Source organism: Macrobrachium nipponense, chromosome 4 (assembly GCF_015104395.2).
Source record: "Macrobrachium nipponense isolate FS-2020 chromosome 4, ASM1510439v2, whole genome shotgun sequence".
Classification (NCBI taxonomy): domain Eukaryota; kingdom Metazoa; phylum Arthropoda; class Malacostraca; order Decapoda; family Palaemonidae; genus Macrobrachium; species Macrobrachium nipponense.
The window spans coordinates 7,660,795-7,678,793 of NC_061100.1; the positions used below are offsets into that span (position 1 = coordinate 7,660,795).

Below are 17,999 nucleotides of genomic sequence, written 5' to 3' on the forward strand. Positions count from 1 at the left end.
TCTGGTACTATTTCACGGAGCGACACAGGCTGAGCCCAGAAAAGGGATTTTGACGTACAAAAAATCTATTTCTCTGGGCAAAGGACCTGTGTCGCCCGTGAATCCCACTTCCTTCTTTCCCCCCCACCCCCCCTGTCTAGGCCAGCTTGGGTGCTATCTGCAGGAATGATGTCAGGAGGCTAGCCGTAACGGTAGTGAGTAGTTAGCCTTAGTCGGCTCCTCTCTAGTTGAGGTTTTTTGATGTAGGGAGGCGGTAAAATGGAAAAGGACATGTGGTAGTGTTTCACTCGTCCCAGAAACCACCTACCGACACCTTTATAAATAAAGGTGAGCGAGCCAGAATCTTCTGGCATTTCTTATTTAGCTTTTTTCTGGTATTAATAGCAATATTTACCTTAGAAAGAGTGCTAAGGAATGTATTTTCACTGGGGCGACACAGGCCCTTTGCCAGAAATAGATTTTTCCTACGTCAAATCCCTTATATAATATATTATATATATATATACATACACACACACACCACACATATATATTTATATATATATATATATATATATATATATATATATATATATCTATATATATATATATATATAATATATATATATATATATATATATATATATATATATATATATATATATATATATATATATATCTATATATATATAGATATACTATATATATATATATATATATATATAGTATATATATATATTATATATATATATATATATATATATATATATCTATATATATATATATATATATATATATATATATATATGTATATACATCATATTATATATATATATATATATATATATTTATATAGATATATATATGATATATAATATGTATGTATATCATATATATATATATGACGGTAAAAATGTTCTGGGTAACAACCAGAATTCCATCTAATAAATAAGTCCATAAAAACACCAAATATAGAGAGAAAAGTACTATATTTCAGAGACAGCTGTCTCCCTCTTCAGGTAGAGAATGAGAAAAGTTTACAGAAAAGGTGGTATTTATACCAAGAGGTCCATCCACAGGCAGCCAATTTAGGTCACCCCCCCGCTGATAATCTTCCTTTAATCTTCTTAAGTGTTGGTGAATGAAAACCTTGTCGCTCGTATCTGAAATCCATGCTCTTTTGAGATGTTCATTACCTGCCTCTCTTTTATTAGGCCGATTCATCATTTGACTCTTGTACCGGCAGTTGCTGCTATAAATTACGTGACAAAATTCCAGTTTATTCTATGATATGTTCATTATATGGTTGAAAATAGCTGAGGTTAAGTTGTCCATACCTAACTGACTCGTTTGTGTTGTATTAATCTCTGGGGAAGTGATTTACCTGTAAATCCGATATAAGATTGGTCAAATCCTGGCATGGGATCTCGTAAACCCCAGTGTCCGTGGGAGATGTCTTTTGTTTGGTTAATCAGGGATTTGGCTAAGGTGTTTGGTAAGTAAATGCAAAAGGGTTAGATTTTCCGAGGGTGTGGGTTACTCTCTTTAATCGTGTCCAGGTGAGGATTTTTATTTTTATTGTTGGGTGTATCTCTGGTCTTGTCTTTAGGGGGTCGGTAGAAAATTATTGTTTGCTTGTGAATTGCTTTCCTCCAATTATATGGTCAGGATACTTTAAAGACGAAAGTTTGCTTGCGAATTAGTTCAAATTCTTTTTCCAGGAATTCTGGGGGAACAAATTCGTAAGGCTCTTAAGAACAGGTTTTGCTAGCTACACCTATCTTGATAGTAATGTCGTGATAGCTAAAGTAGTGAATGTATGAAAGTGAGAACGTTGTTTTCTGTATATGGTAATTTGTATTCTGTTGTGTTCTGATTATTAAAACATCAAGAAAAGGAATTTTGTTGTCTGTTTCCCATTCAACTTTAAATTTGATGCTGGTCACTAATTCATTTAATTTGAGAGGAAATTCATTAAAATTGCCCCCCTCCTATTATCCCAAAATGTTAGGATATCATCCACAGCATGTTTTTGGTTTTATTGCATTTATTACTGTAGTGCATGTGCGCAGACTAATAATAGCACCTTGTCCTTTCCTGACTGAAAACCTGCATAATGACCCATGAACAGCTTGATTAATGAGCTTATTGGTACATGATACATGAATTAAACGGGGCAAAAAGTTTTTGTTAAATCAAACTAAACATCATAATTCATTTTCAATAAAAAGGGCACACAACGGCTTTACAGCAGAGGCTGTTAGCAGAATTTTTTAGAAATTTTAAACACCCCGAAGCATTCGGGTTAGGGGTCTGTACTAAAAAAAGCATCATGCGATGTAAAAAAAAAAAAAAAAAGTTGAATTTAGGTGAATGATACCACTTTCCACAATACAAGATTATATTCTGCAAAAACAAAAGAATCTGACCTTAAGAGTCCTATTATACATAAGAAAGGAAATGATGTGGTGCTTTCCTACTAAAGACAAGTTTAAATACAAATTGCATATCGATTACCTTCTTTACAAAGAATAAATATACAGTTTTATATAAGTTATCTGATAATGTACAGATTCACACACACACATATATATATTATATATATATATATATATATATGTATATATATTATCATATATATATATATATCACACTCTATATGTAAATTCTATTGTAATAGAAAAGATAAAAAGAGCAGCCAAGCTTAAATTACTGTTAGAAGAAAACATTTTGAAAGTTACTGTCAAGTATAAATGAAATACCAGCAACGCTGGAAGTCTGGCAAGCGGATCTTCATTTGGAAATGAGAATACCATACATGAATCAATAATAAAACATGGCAAGAAGAACAGTATCTGGTTATAGCAGAAAGCTTGTAGAAGTTTGGAAAATATCAGTGTCTGTAATGGCAAGCTTAATCCTCTTCAATTCCTGAAAATTCATCTGCATCATTGTCATTATCAAGTCCTCAATACCATGATAATTAATGATTTCTTCACCTACTCACACACCTTTTCTAGCAGTCTGTTCTGCTTTCCCTTGTCTTTTCATCATTTTTGCAGTTGGTAGTACCCTATAAACTCACTGTTCTGCTATGTTTACCATGCTCCCTAGTTTACAGCTATCCGTAATGGGTTTGAATAGTGTTCACATAAGCCTGTCATATTTCTACGTAAGGTCATTTTCTATTCTGGTCAAAGTAATAATGTTAAAGTATCAGTTTTCACATCCATGTTCATGAGAGCATTACTTACATCTAGGTATCCTAAATACCATTTGATGATGAATGTAACATTAGGAATACAGGTAAGAAATTGAAATACAGTATCCCAACTCTGTATTAGACAATGCATTAGAAATGCAAAAGAGACTGTATGAAAACAAATAAGGAAACTTACAACACAAAAACTCTGTTGTACTACCATATATATATATAACAATAATTTGAGAGATATTCCCCCATATACACATAAGAATTTTTGGAGTTGATGTATTCATTTAAAGATCAATAAAACAAGAATTTTGGAGTTATTGTAGCTTTTAAGAACAATAAAATAATAAAACACATAAAGAGCTCTCCTGACAATTTTTTGTATAAATTTTTATATTGGTCACACTGAAACACATTGGAAAAGAGAATAGAACTCTGAAAAAATGTGTAAATAAGCAGCATAGTAATATGGAGACAAACTTTAATGTAGCTCTTACTGTTGTCGTTCAAGTTTATCAAATGAACAATGATAGCCTAAAAAAAATTTGTCGTCAGCAAGTGTTCTTAAATGCCAAGATTCTTCGTAAAACTGTTCTCACCAATATTTTTTCAAGATTGGACGAGTCATAGAAAACCCCTACTTACACTTTCAAAGTGAATTTTCACCTACTGAAGTAACCATATTATTTGTACATGTACATTTAAAAAATACCTATTCGTGTAGCTTCCTAAGAGAAATTGTAAGGCATTCTTCTTTTGTTTGCAGATTTGAAGCTTTGATAGAAAAGGGAGTGGATTCAAGGAGGACATCCTTTTTGCAACTCGCCATGCTCGATCTTTTATACCCCAAGTGCCCACGTCAAAAGCAAATTCACCAACCTTCCTTCTATTCTTAGACTGTGTTTTATCGATCCATGCACAGTTTAGTTGTAGCTTTGAATTTGCCGAGAACTTCCTAGTGATGCTATTTGAAACAATCCTACTCTTCTCAATTTGGTAGTACAATTGAAGTTATTATAGTTGCCAGTTGTTGTTCCAGTGCTTCTCGTGTTGGTTCATCTTCTCATGGATCTCTTTCCCCCCCTTTTTAGTTACATTGTATATACTCTCAGTCGTTAACCAATTTCCTTTTCATGAACATTATTGTCGTACAAAAATTACCATATCCTTTCAACTTAAGTCAGGCAGTAATATGCAAATGCGTTGTATTCAAACTGTGATACCTTGAAAAATTTAAGTTTTCCAGTTTCATTTAGACTTCACTCATAAATAGGCTGTTGCTAACTCTGAATGGCTTACTATATTAAAAAAAAAAATTTGTTCATGGCACACTTACCCTATCAGGTATATATATAGCTGTATTCTCCGAAGTCCGACAGAATTTTCAAAACTCCCAAGCACACGCAGTGGTCGGCCAGGTGTTAGTACCCATTCCCGCCGCTGGGAGGCGGGTGTCAGAAACCATTCCCGCTTTCTATTCAGATTTTCTCTGTCGCCGGGGGTCGGGGTAGACAACTGTTTACAGACCTCCGCCTAGGATTTTGGATAAACTCTTTGTTCACTTGAGTATTTGATTGTCTCTTGGTATTTGAAACTTGCTCGGTGGATTGGCATACGCGATTGTGGTTTTTCATTGGATTTGGTTTTGGATTTCTCTAATATGTCTGGATCTACTTCAACTAGTTTTAGAGTGTGTACCGTGCTAGAGTGTAAGGTTAGGCTACCGAAGGCTTCGGTGGATCCTCATACAGTATGCACGAAATGTAGAGATCATATTTGTTTGATGAATGATAGGTGTAAAGAGTGTGAAAGGTTGACTGAAAATGAATGGAAGACTTATGATTCGTATGTTCGTAAGCTTGAAAGGGATAGAATCAGAAGATCTTCCTCCAGAAGTGCTTCTGTGAAAAGTAAGGGTAGTGATTCGCATTCTAACCTTCCTGTAGAGGTTGTTACATCTAACCCTGTGTATTTGCCTTCGGGCAATGAAGTTATTGCTTCAGAAGGTATTGCCCTTTCTTCCATCATGGAGTCGATTCGTGCACTAGAATCGAAAGTGAGTGCATTGAAGACCATAGTGAAGTGTAGTGAAAACATTAGTGCCCCTAGTGTAGTGGAGGGGGCGTCAGATCGGTCCCATAGTGCCTCTAGGAATAGACCTCTGTCGGACTCCCAGGACTCAGGGAATGGACATGTCGAAAACCGAAGGAGGGCTACGGGAAATTCCCACCGGTCTGGCGTCCCTTCAGCAGATCCTGTGGACGCTTCCCAGGCTGCCGAAGCGTGTGAATGAGCTCGGATATTGAAGGAGTGCTTTTCGTCCTCTGAGGCGTCCTCTCCTTACCGGGGATGGAGCTCTCAGAGGGCCTCTCACGAGGAGAACGAGATTGACACTAGATGTCGCACAGGCGGTCAGCGTCTTTCTCGTCCTCTTAGGAGAGGTTTTAAGGAAGGGGACGCTTCACGTCCTACTTCTCGTCCTGTTCTTTCATCATCACCCGAACACTTCGAAGACTTGACGCCTAAGAAGAGATGCAGGATGTCTTCTGATGAGGACGCTTTTGAGAACTATCATCGTCTTAGAGTTCAGAGGAAGAAGAGGGCTTCAATTTGCCCTTCTTCGCATATGATGAGTCCTTCTCCTGAACGTGGAACTTCACCATCTAATGAGACTCGTATGCAATTGCGTCAACGATTGTCGGCTTTCTTCGCAAGGAGAGAAGAGGAGCCCCAAAGGCGTAGAAAGGATCTTTGGCTTCCTGTTAAAAGATCGAAACAACCCTTGTCGGCTTCGCCTTGTTCCTTAGCCTCCCCTTCGTCGTCCTCTTCTGGATTCTTTAGACTCGACCGAGAACACGCAAGTGTTTCCGGAGAGAGAGTTTCCAGAAGTGGGGATGGGGACAGAAGCGTTAGATGTCGCACAGGCGGCCCTCGCTTTTGTCAGGAGGTTGAGAACGATCAAGAGAAGCCTCGTGTCGACGTTTGCCGGACTTCTGCATCAACTCGACGCTTCTATCATGAGAGAGCCTACCAACGCCAGAAGTATCAGGACGTTCAAGAAGGCTCTAGAAGTCAAAGAGAGCAACGTTTAGATTATGTTTCTGATCTTACCCCTCAAGAAAGAGAAGTACTGTATAAATATCGACGGGAGGCTCGTGCTTTAGAATATGAGAACTCGCAACGCTTGAAAAGAGATCGTAAGACTCACCAGGACGCTCGAGAGGACGCCCTGATGCAAGTTAAGCGTTCTAAGCGAAGTTTTAAAGACGCTCGACGTCCATTAGAGCATGTCCCGCTTCAGGACGCTTTTGAGGACGCTTCTTTGATGGATAAACGTCTTATAGACAATAGAGTCCAGCGGGATCGAAAGTTTCATTGAAAGATGTGCGACTTCCTGCGAGTCCTAAGTCTCGTCCCTTAGCAAGGGCGCTCGCGATGACAATAGACGACCGGCTAATCAGGATTCTCAACTTAGATCAGACTTCTCTTTCGTTCAGAAAGATAAACGTACTCAACTGAGAGAGCTCGACAGGAATCCCGCAAAGAGGCTTTTGAAGAACCTTTGCCTCTGATGGCTTCGAAAGACAAGGCTTTACAAGAGAGTCTTTAAGTTTTCAAGGACAACAGCGGAACATTCGCGCATTGTCTCGTCTATTCCTTCAGCGGATAGGAGCTGCCTTACGAACAGAGCCTAAGGATAAGCGCTTCTAATTTAGCTAAAGAAACTTCGCCCATCAAGATCAGGGGAGTCTTCTAACGCTACACATCCTGCATAGAGTAAGAGCCTTCAGAAGCATCTACGGATTATAGCACGTTAACGCGCTTACTGAAGGAATTGTTTTCGGAAAAATTCCAAGCGCCAGTTCTCTCTCACCGCCTTCGCAACTATCCTCAGCCAAACGAGAAAAGCACGGTTTTGTTAGGATGGCTTCTTCCGCTTTCTACTAAAAGAGCGTTCAAGAGAATGATGATTGGATGGACCAAGGAATACGAAAGGAAAGACTTCCTTTTGCGCTTCCTCAGCTACGCTTACACGGGAGCCTTATATGTATGAGACCGGATAAGAAACAGTGGTTGAGACTTCCTTTCTTTCGGTCTGCGCAAGTGACTTCTCAAACCTGGTCTAGGTAACACCAAGGAGATTCTTTACCTGTCCTCGCTAAGGTTTCATGGACCTAATGCCTTAAATAGATCACCATCTAAAAGGACTGTACAGGACGTGGAAGTATTAACTTCCTATACTGGTGCTTAGGCTTTAGGTCTGCAACTAAGCCCAGAATCAGTGTCACTAGAAGAATTATCGAGCGTCCTGTCATGTATGGATAAAGCAGTAAGGGATGGCTCAGATAGTTAGCTGCCCACTTTACTATGGGAATATTAAATAAACGGTCGCTTTTCTGCAGTTTACTGCTAAATCAGTTTCTCCTACGCAGAAAGCAGAGTTATATTGCCCTTTTCTTCCCATCTTTTCCTGAAAATATGGTAAAGGATTTATCTGTGAACCTGAAAGAGAAAGCGACACCAGGATTTGCTGTCTCAATCATCTAGACCTCCTGCGGCGCAACATCTTCTCAAGTAGCTCAAGTACCAAAGAAGAATTTCAAGCCCTTTCGTGCAGAGCACCATCAAGAGCTTCTACACGAGGAAGGGGCTTTGCTAGAGGCAAGGAACCCCCGCAAAAAAGCCAGAGGGGAAAAGAAGTGACAACCTTGCCCTTCAGGCAACCAGTGGGAGGGAGACTTTCTCTCTCGCAGAGGCTTGGAGAGCAAGGTGGGGGACGGAGCCTGGTCCCTCAAGATTATAGAGAAGGGATACAAAATTCCCTTTCTCTCCATGCCTCTGTTGAGCATGAAGCCTATAGACCTGTCACCATCTTATCAGCCGCAGAAGCAACAGATTCTACTCGATTTATTAGATCAGATGATCGAGAAAAGAGCCATAGAACGAGTGCTCTTGACAGATTCCCCAGGCTTCTACAACAGGTATTCCTGGTCCGAAGCAGTCTGGGGGAGGGGATGGGGAGGCCTGTCTAGATGTGAGCAGTCTGAACCTTTTTGTGAAGAAAGAAAGCTTCAAATGGAAAACATCGCAGTTGGTCCTGGGGGACCTTGAGACCAGGGGATTGGATGGTGTCATGGGATCTCCAAGACGCTTTACTTTCCATGTCCCCATCCATCCCCCAGTCCAGGAAGTTTCTCAGGTTCATTTTAAGAGGACAGGTCATTCCAGTTCAGAGCTCTATGCTCGGACTGAGCACAGCTCCCCTGATTTTTCCTTTTCTCATGCGGAACGTGGCAAAGTGGCTTCCACCTCTCGAAGATACGAGTCTCCCTTTACCTGGACGACTGGCCTCATACGGTCGTCCATCGAGAGCAGGTGGTCTGGAGACCTTCAGACTACATTACTGTTGGCAAAATCTTTAGGCCTCCTGATCAATTATGAAAAGTCCCATCTGACCCCAACACAGTCCATCGTGTATCTGGGGATTCAGATGGATTCAGTGGCTTTTCGGGCTTTTCCGTCGCTAGAACGTCAGCAGAAAGGCTTAGAAAAAGTGTCAGCCTTCTTGGAGAAGGAAACATGCTCGGCGAAGGAATGGATGAGTCTGCTGGGGACCATTTCTTTGCTAAAGAAGTTTGTTTCTCTAGGGAGGCTACATCTCAGGCCCCTACAGTTTTTCCTAGCAGAAAATTGGCAAGACAAACAAAACCTAGAAGAGAATTTGAGAATCTCCCCGTTGGTCAAGAAACACCTAGAGTGGTGGCTCGATCCCACCAAGATGTCGAAAGGAGTGTCCCTCTGTCTTCAGAGCCCCGACCTAGTGTTATTTACAGACGCGTCTATGACAGGCTGGGGAGCAACTCTAGGAAAGGAGGAAGTGTCAGGCCTCTGGAGAAAGGAACAGAAGCCTTGGCACATCAACCTCAAGGAGTTGTAGGCAATTCGCTAAGCACTTCTAGCCTTTCAAGAACGAGTCATAGGCCGAGTTGTTCAGATCAACGCAGACAGCACCACGGCCCTTTCTTATATCAAGAAACAGGGGGGACACTCTCGTTCTCTCTACAAGATAGCGAGAGAAATCCTGTTATGGTCAGAAGAGAGGAACATAACTCTCCTGACAAGATTTGTTTCAGGAGTCCAAAACGTCAGAGCAGACATTTTAAGCCGTCGCAATCAATTGATTTCAACAGAATGGACTCTGCACATAGAGGTCTGCCAACAGTTATGGAAACTATGGGGACAACCATTAGTGGACCTCTTCGCGACTTTGAAAACGAAGAGACTGCCCCTTTACTGTTCTCCGATCATCGACCCGGAAGCAGTAGCGGTAGACGCAATGCTTTGGGACTGGACGGGGATGGATGTATACGCCTTTCCCCCGTTCAAACTTCTGGGAGAAGTGACAAGGAAGTTAGCAGCGTCGGAAGGAACAAGGATGACACTGGTCGCACCATTCTGGCCAGCAAGTGATTGGTTCACAGAGGTCATGTCCCTGCTAGTGGACTTTCCAAGAATCCTACCAGTAAGAGCCGATCTTCTCAAACAGCCCCACTTCGAGAGATATCACCAAAGCCCGTTCGCTCTGAGTCTGACTGCATTCAGACTATCAAGAAACTGGCAAGAGCGAGGGGGTTTTCAGGGGCGGTGGCAAAAGCTATTGCCACCGCGAGAAGAGCTTCCTCTCAATCTGTCTACCAGTCTAAGTGGGCTGTTTTTAGAAGATGGTGTAGGAAAGAGGGCATTTCCTCCTCCAAGACCTCTGTGAGCCAAATCACCGATTTCCTGTTCCATCTAAGGAATGTAGACAAGCTTGCAGTATCAACAATTAGAGGATACAAGAGTATGCTGTCAACAGTCTAACGTCATAGAGGCCTAGATTTGACGAATGATAGGGATCTTCACGATCTTCTGAGATCCTTCGAAACATCAAAGGTTCCACAGGTTAAGACACCTTCGTGGAATTTAGACATAGTTCTAAAATTTTTAATGGCGAGTCCCTTTGAACCTTTGCATGAGGCTTCGCTGAAAGACTTAACGAAGAAGGCCCTCTTTCTAACCACCCTAGCCACTGCGAAGAGGGTGAGTGAGATACAAGCAATTAGCAAAAATGTTGGATTTAGGGGACACAATGCAATCTGTTCCTTGAGTCCTTCCTTTTTAGCTAAAAACGAAAATCCTTCAAATCCCTGGCCCAAGAGCTTTGATATCAAGGGATTAGCAGGGATTGTTGGTCAGGAGCCAGAAAGAGTCCTGTGCCCTGTCAGAGCTCTAAAATTCTATCTGGATAGAATAAAACAAAGTAGAGGTCAATCGGACAATCTTTGGTGTTCTGTGAAAAGACCTGATTTACCAATGTCTAAGAACGCCTTAGCGTTCTTCTTGAGAAGCACCATCAGGAAGGCCCATTCGTCCTGCCCAGATAGTGATCTGAAAATTCTGAAAGTCAATGCTCATAAAGTTAGAGCTGTCGCAACTTCGATGGCATTTCAGAAGAATATGGCGCTCAGCGACATTGTGAGCACCACATTTTGGCGAAGCAACTCTGTGTTCGCTTCACACTACCTCAGGGATGTGAAAGTGACATATGAGAACTGCTTTTCGCTTGGACCATACATAGCAGATTCAGTTTTGGGTACGGGAAGCAGCACGAATCCTATCCTTTAGAAAACGGATAGGTGTGCTTTTGTATTATGGTAGTTGCTTTTTTGGTTGTAGGGTCGACCGCTAGAGGCGGACTTCCCTTTATTTTAGCCTTGAAGTTTCGGGGACTAACTTTGCTAGGCTAGGTCAGGTGGTGGTTTTTTCTTTGCTTCACTGCCCTTAAAGTATGGTCAATATGGTCTAGACACATTGTGGTCACGCCCCTGTTGTCAGATCATCTAGATCTCACCAGCTATGCAGGTCACGTCCTTGCTGGAGACTCTAGTAAAGCAAAAGCAGACTTGGGTGACAGTAATCACGAAGTCAGCTATGCTAACAGGTAAGGAACCAAGATGTCTATCATCTGCATGTGAAATGTTTCCCAAAATCCTTTTTATTCTGTCCCCCCCTCACCTCCAATGGTGGGAATCCAGCTATATATATATTCTGACAGGTAACGTGTGTCATGAACAAAATGATATTGTTATGATACAATAAAGTTTGTTCGTACTTACCTGGCAGATATATATAATCAAGTACCCGCCCAACCTCCCCTCGGGGACAGTGGCATTAAAAAATCTGAATAGAAAATGGGAATGGTTCCTGACACCCGCCTCCCAGCGGCGGGAATGGGTACTAACCACCTGGCCGGACCACTGCGTGTGCCGGGAGTTTTGAAATTCTGTCGGACTTCGGAGAATACAGCTATATATATATCTGCCAGGTAAGTATGAACAAACTTTATTGTATCATAACAATATCATATTACAAGATTTTACTTCATTGCTACAGAGGGTACAGCAATCACTGCAAACTTAAAAGGAAAGACAGAATTAGTGGGATGTGATAATGGGAGGCAGAAATTTACAGTGTATCTCATCAGTCTAACCTATTCCCTGCATACAACCTCTGAATGAAGTGTACTATAAAGTTACTATTAGTTAAAATAGTAAATAACAAAAAGTCTATTTAAAAAAAATGCTGGATGAGTAGTCATTTACAACTGAACAAGGTAGAACCTCAGTTTTCGTAAGTAATCTGTTTCAGAACGTCTCACAAAGTTCGAAATGCATGAAATCCAAAACAATAATTCCCATGAGGAATAATGTACATCCAATTAATGCATTCCAAACACCCAAAAATATTTTTTAAAAATACATTTTATAGAGAATAACACAGTTTTACATACAGAAAACAATGAGAAATATAAATGACTAATTAAATAGATGAATAAACATGTAGCATCACTTTTACCTTTATGGAAGACTCTTGTTAGTACATGGAAGATGGAGAGGAGGGGAGAGGGAGGAGTAGAGATTATTGTTCGGAAGGGGAATCCACCTCCAGAAGGACTTCCGGTATCAAGGACCTCTTCGTTTTTTACTGGCAATGTCTGGAGTTACTTCCCCTCTTAGTTTTTTTACTGGCGAGAGGCACTGGACCTGTCCCACAACAAAACTGTCCAGAGACATTTGTTTCTGGTGTCTCTAATAAAATTTGCCTGATGTGAAACATGGCATTTTCATAAAACGTATTGGAGGCAACAGATTACATCTTTGTAGGGATGACCTCCACAAAATTTTTAACATCACTGCTTCGTAGACATCTCCTTAATCACTGAAGTATGTATGACTGTTTGCTTTCTGAATTTTTCAAAGCAGCCTCTGCTGGCCTTATATTCACTAACAGCAGCACTTGCAGGCATTTTCTTACCGAGATCGGCATGCAACATCCTCCAACACTTTGCTATGAGTGCTATCTTAAATTCTAGTGTTTCTCGCCCTTTTTACTGAAGGGCTGGTGCTTGGAACTTTCTTTGACTGCATGGTGGCTTATTTAGCAGTTGCACTCAAATAAAAAAGCACAAAATACAATGAACACAAAAGCAGAATGGATCACGAGAGAACAAGTAATGCTTGTTTGGGCGCTAGTACAGGGCCTAGTCACGAGGTGGGCCCCGGAAGGAGTGTTTCTGGGTGTACGAAAAACCAAACTGTACAAAACCCAGGGCATATGAAATCCAAGGTTTGACTGTATGTATATCAGTATTACTGGTAACTTCACTCTCCTCAATTGGCATTGACTTTAAGGGAAGATTATTAGCTAATGAAAGTAAAATAATGATATAGTTACATTATAAACCCACAAAGCTTTACCAATAGTATACAAATCCCATTAATTCTATCTTTCAGTCATTATATGTAATATTTAACCCAATGCACTAGTCTTACTCTCAGCCAACCCATTCACCGTTTGCAAATGAGAAGTCGTACACATACGTAACTCAGTTCTCCACTCTTGCAGCATAATCTGAAACTGTTCTTCCTACACTCAGGACAGTTGACACTCGTCACTTTCATTGGCTTACACATACATATTGGCAACAAAGTCTGACTCACTAATCTTGCAAAAGCAGTGAAACAGTGTCCCTACCATTTCAGAATAGTGTAAGACTTTCATGTATTCTCTGGTGTTTTCCTTTCTGGTAACTCTCACATTTAGCAACAACCATACAGGTCTTACTCAGATATGGAGTACATATTCTTTCCTTCCCACAAATGAACTTTCCCATGTGTCCATATCTATCATGAGCAATTTTACACATTCCAATTGTATTGTTCCCTTGAAACATAGACACAACTCTTTATTCATCTGTTTAGTATATACAAAGTTGAGTATATCTTGGTTTTACCAGACCACTGAGGTGATTAATAGCTCTCCTAGGGCTGGCCCAAAGGATTAGATACTTTTACGTGGCTAGGAACCAATTGGTCATCTAGTGACAGGACCTACAGTTTATTGTGGGATCTGAACCACATTATATTGAGAAATAGGTTTCTATCTCCAGAAATAAATTCCTCTAATTCCACATTGGCCGAGCTGAGGATTGAACTTCAGACTACTGCATTTAAGTACAAAATACACCAATCCACAACCAACTAAAAATCTACAAGTAAATCTCTTAAATTTTTTCAACGTACACTTCCACTTAGAAATTAGAACACCATTCTCAGTATGTAGTACAGTGGTACCTCGTCAGTCGAACGTGTCTTATGTCAAACCATCCGTTTTTCAAACAAAATTTTCGAGAAATTGTATCGTTTGTCAAACAAATGTTCATACTTCGAACTGACTGATTATCTTGTTTATACTATATTTGACAGCCTACTGTGTCCTACAAGAAAAACTGTATTAACTTGTTTTTTCATTTATAGTATATAGTTTAATGATAACCATAGGAGCCAGTGTTTGAAGTGCTGAGTGATATTGTATAGTTGAACAATATTTAACAAAATAGTAAATGAAAGAACAAAGCTTTTCACAATAAAATTTAGCTTAAACGATTAACAAAATCATTCATCATTGCAGAGGGAGGTAGCGTTTATATTTTTGAGAAATAAAGAATGAATGATTTTAAGTTATCATGTGTCACGACATTGTTGAGGAGAGGAGAAGAGAGTAAAATATTTACTATAACAATGTGCACATAAAAGCAGTACCAATTCACATAGAAAAAAATAAAGTGCTATTTCACTTTAAACTTAACGATAAAACATGAAAACAATCAAATGCAATACATTAAAAAAAAAGAAAAAGGTCTTACTTGAGCCAGTGTTGGGTGAGACAATAGAGAAAAGGAGAGGGAAGACCGGGGTCTACTTTGTACCGACTTACCAGCTGGACTGTAGTTACTGTAAAATACGTACCTAAATAGTGAAAATTGCTTTTTTACGATTTTTTACCACTGTAAAAGTAACTCAGCCCTGTTATAAACACACTGGCGCCGCATTCAACTTCTGTGTGCTTTTGATTGCTTGTTTAAATGACTTCCTTGTGAACAGTTATTTAATCTCTCGTTCCTTTTCTTGAATTCTTTACTTATTACCCAACAGTAAGTTGATGCATTGTGGCACGATTAATCTCTTTCATGCACTTACGATCCAAATGTAAACATGTTGACAATCATACACACTAATTACTTTCTCTCTCTCAGACACAACTAGACACACTATTTGATCCCTTTGATTATCCTTGTAAAATGAAATGAATAAAATTGATTTTGTTATCAACCTTTCTTACTGTCGACCATTTTGGTTTTCTCAAAGGGTTCCCGTCTCTCCTCCCACCATCCCACAGCTGACTGTGCACCAATTTCACCAAACAGTTCATAAATTGTATACAGAAATAAATTTTTTCCGAAATTTTACTTCATATAACAATGTTTTATTATTTCCTTTACCCACCAACTCTTAATTTAACTTTTGAACACATCAATAATCAGAAAAAAAATGTAAAAAAAGGGACTTTTTGGTTGCCTGGAACCGGCAAATTATCCTGATTCCCTTTATTTCATATGGGGATATTTGTTATATATTTCAAACAAATCATATTTTGAACAGCTTCCTGGAACAGATTAAGTTCAAAGTCTGAGGTACTGCTATGTATGTGTTGTGACTCACATATGGCTGACACAACTCTTAAATTTCTTTGTCCTTTCGTCATAAAAAATTCTTACATGTACGTACTCATTCTTTCTCATAGTACTTGCCACCCTAGAAAATTGTCCCTCCCCCCACATCCGCACATGCATATTTTGGTCATCATTCAATAGCAAAACCCTGTATTACATTTCTGATATCCTCTGTATTTACTGCCAACTTTGCTTCCAAATTACAATATGTCATTGTCCAATTCATATCGTCTTACGTCTTGGACTATCCCACTTCAATTGTTCCACCTCATGAACTGTTAGTACCATATATTACTCAAGTCATTCTCTGCACTCCACACACTTGGTAGATGCCCCAATCCATAGCATTTAAAATTTTAATTTCTTCCAACCACACAAAGAATTTCTCTTCGTCTTCCTTGGGGACAACTACCAGCATCTATAGCTTGTAGTTATAATCTATGTAAAATGTTTATGTATACATCCATTAAATGTTGTGCTTACTGAGCAGTAATGTCATTTCAGGAACATTCCTTGGCAATAATGAGGAGGAGGAATAGGTCAAGTAAAAGGCTAAAAAGTGTATGCAGAAATTCTACCCAAGTATCTGAATCCCATGTATGAACCAAATCAAAGAGTTATTTGGCCATCAGTTGCTCCAATGAGTCTGGTAGGTATATATGACAAATTTTTTAATCAATTTGTATATTTCATAGCCAACATACCTGAGGTCTTAATAATAGGATGATCTTCTTGCACCAGCTGGAAACCGGTTAAAAACAATGAAAAATTGTAAAGCAAGGAATCTGTGGCATCTGGCAACTCATACGTATACGAGGTGGAAGCTGGTCACCAATCAAGCATAAAGCCTTGTGATTCATCAAGCCTTTCTTTGACAGCCTTGGAGAGTGGCTGTTTGTGCTCTCCTTCCCAAGCCGGTTGCTTTGTTTGCCTGCGATTTCTTTGTTTCAATGTGTTTGTGTGTGTGTGCTTTGATTTGAAATCAATCTTTTACCTGATGAAATTTTTCATATATTATGTAATCCCCACAGGGAATAAAGTGCATCTCAGGTAGGCAGCCTGAAGGTTGTTTGCAGCATCCCTTTGTCCTTCACTGCATACACTTTTTAGCCTTTTACTTGACCTATTCCTCCTCTTTTTTTTTCTCTCTCCAACTTCTGAAAGTATTTTTCATTAGTGCAACTGCAGAGGCTTCTCCCAGTTTTACATTTGGATTATTGAAATACAACAGTCCAAATGTATTTCATGTCAATTATTTATTGGATATCGATATTGCTTTCCAATTTCCCCTTTTCACTTCAAGTGCCGAATAGCTGAAAGTAACCCAGTGCCAGGCTTTATAGCCTAAATCAATCACTCATTGTAAGTAATGTCAACTATGGTTATTTCAGCAGGAAATTACTTTTTTTTTTCAAATTGTGCCTCTCACTCAGTACTTTAATTTTACTAGATAGTATGTTTCTTGTTAGACAAACCATTGTTTATTTATTGAATTTCACTTCAATTCATACTCTTTTGTGTCACTGGGGTGTTGTGTACTCGTTTGCTCCTCTTTTACCGCTTCATGGCCTTTACCTCCTCCTTTCTGTATATACTTCCATATCCTGTGCTCTGCCTGACCTCTGCTCAAAAACTTTTTCCTTTCCCTTGTTTTCACCTTTTGCCTTTTTACATATTAATTCATAGTTACATTTTGAAGTCCCATCCTCCGATAACCATTTGAAAACAAAAACCCCTGTTAACTAGTTTTTAATCAATCTTACACTATTTTATAAAATATTTCTATCTTATCAACAGCAACTTTGGGGAAGTGTGTTCCTGCGATGGGTTGTAGATCAAGGCCCTCAAGAAGCAGCTTGGTCAGTGGTTCGCGAGTTGAAGGAGAGAGATTCCTCCCTCAGGTCAAGAGTTGCACGTCTGAGACGCCAGTTGCAAGACCTGGAGCGTGAAGCAATGGAAGTTGGAATAATTACCTCTCCAACAGTGGCATAAATTCTCTTTCATTAATGCTATATCCATTATTAAACATTATCATTACTCAATAAATTATGCTGCTTTGACCAAAGAGTGAAATGTTGTTGAGTGGTCAGTGAGAGCTAAGAGAGAGAGAAGAAAAGTATGATTTCTGTTCATGAGATAAAAGTATTTGATGAAGGTTAAGAAAGTCATCTAGAGCAACTCTGAAACTTCAGTAAAAACAATCATTACAGTTCCTAGTAGGTTAACACAAATTAACACAGGTGAACCTTTCAATTTTCATTGGCTAAGGAATAAGCTTTTTTTTCTGTACTCGTACATCCATTCGTATGTATACAGCCACAAATGGGAAATGTAGAACTTGATTGGAGCTAGTAATTTTGTCTGATTGACAACATCAGATCAACAGTTCATATGTGAATCAAATGTGAAGCATTGTATGTATGATGTACTTATATTGTACCTGTATAAAAATGAAGATGTCTATCTTCATTTTTATACAGGTACAATATAAGTACATCATACATACAATGCTTCACATTTGATTCACATATGAACTGTTGATCTGATGTTGTCAATCAGACAAAATTACTAGCTCCAATCAAGTTCTACATTTCCCATGTATATATAGGAATAAAACACACCAAGATTTGAGCTTGATGTTCAAAATCAAAGCTGGAAAATGCTTCATTGGCCCACATTAGCAATAATCACCCATGT

General features: G+C 39.4%; 1 long non-coding RNA gene across 1 annotated transcript; it reads left to right on the top strand.

The window, feature by feature from the left end:
- The first annotated feature begins 4,054 nt into the window (after positions 1 to 4,054).
- LOC135210690 (uncharacterized) lies at positions 4,055 to 17,754 on the top strand. Its single transcript, XR_010313556.1, has 3 exons — positions 4,055 to 4,186; positions 15,807 to 15,951; positions 17,100 to 17,754. It is a non-coding gene; the product is annotated as an uncharacterized LOC135210690 (long non-coding RNA).
- The last annotated feature ends 245 nt before the right edge of the window (positions 17,755 to 17,999 follow it).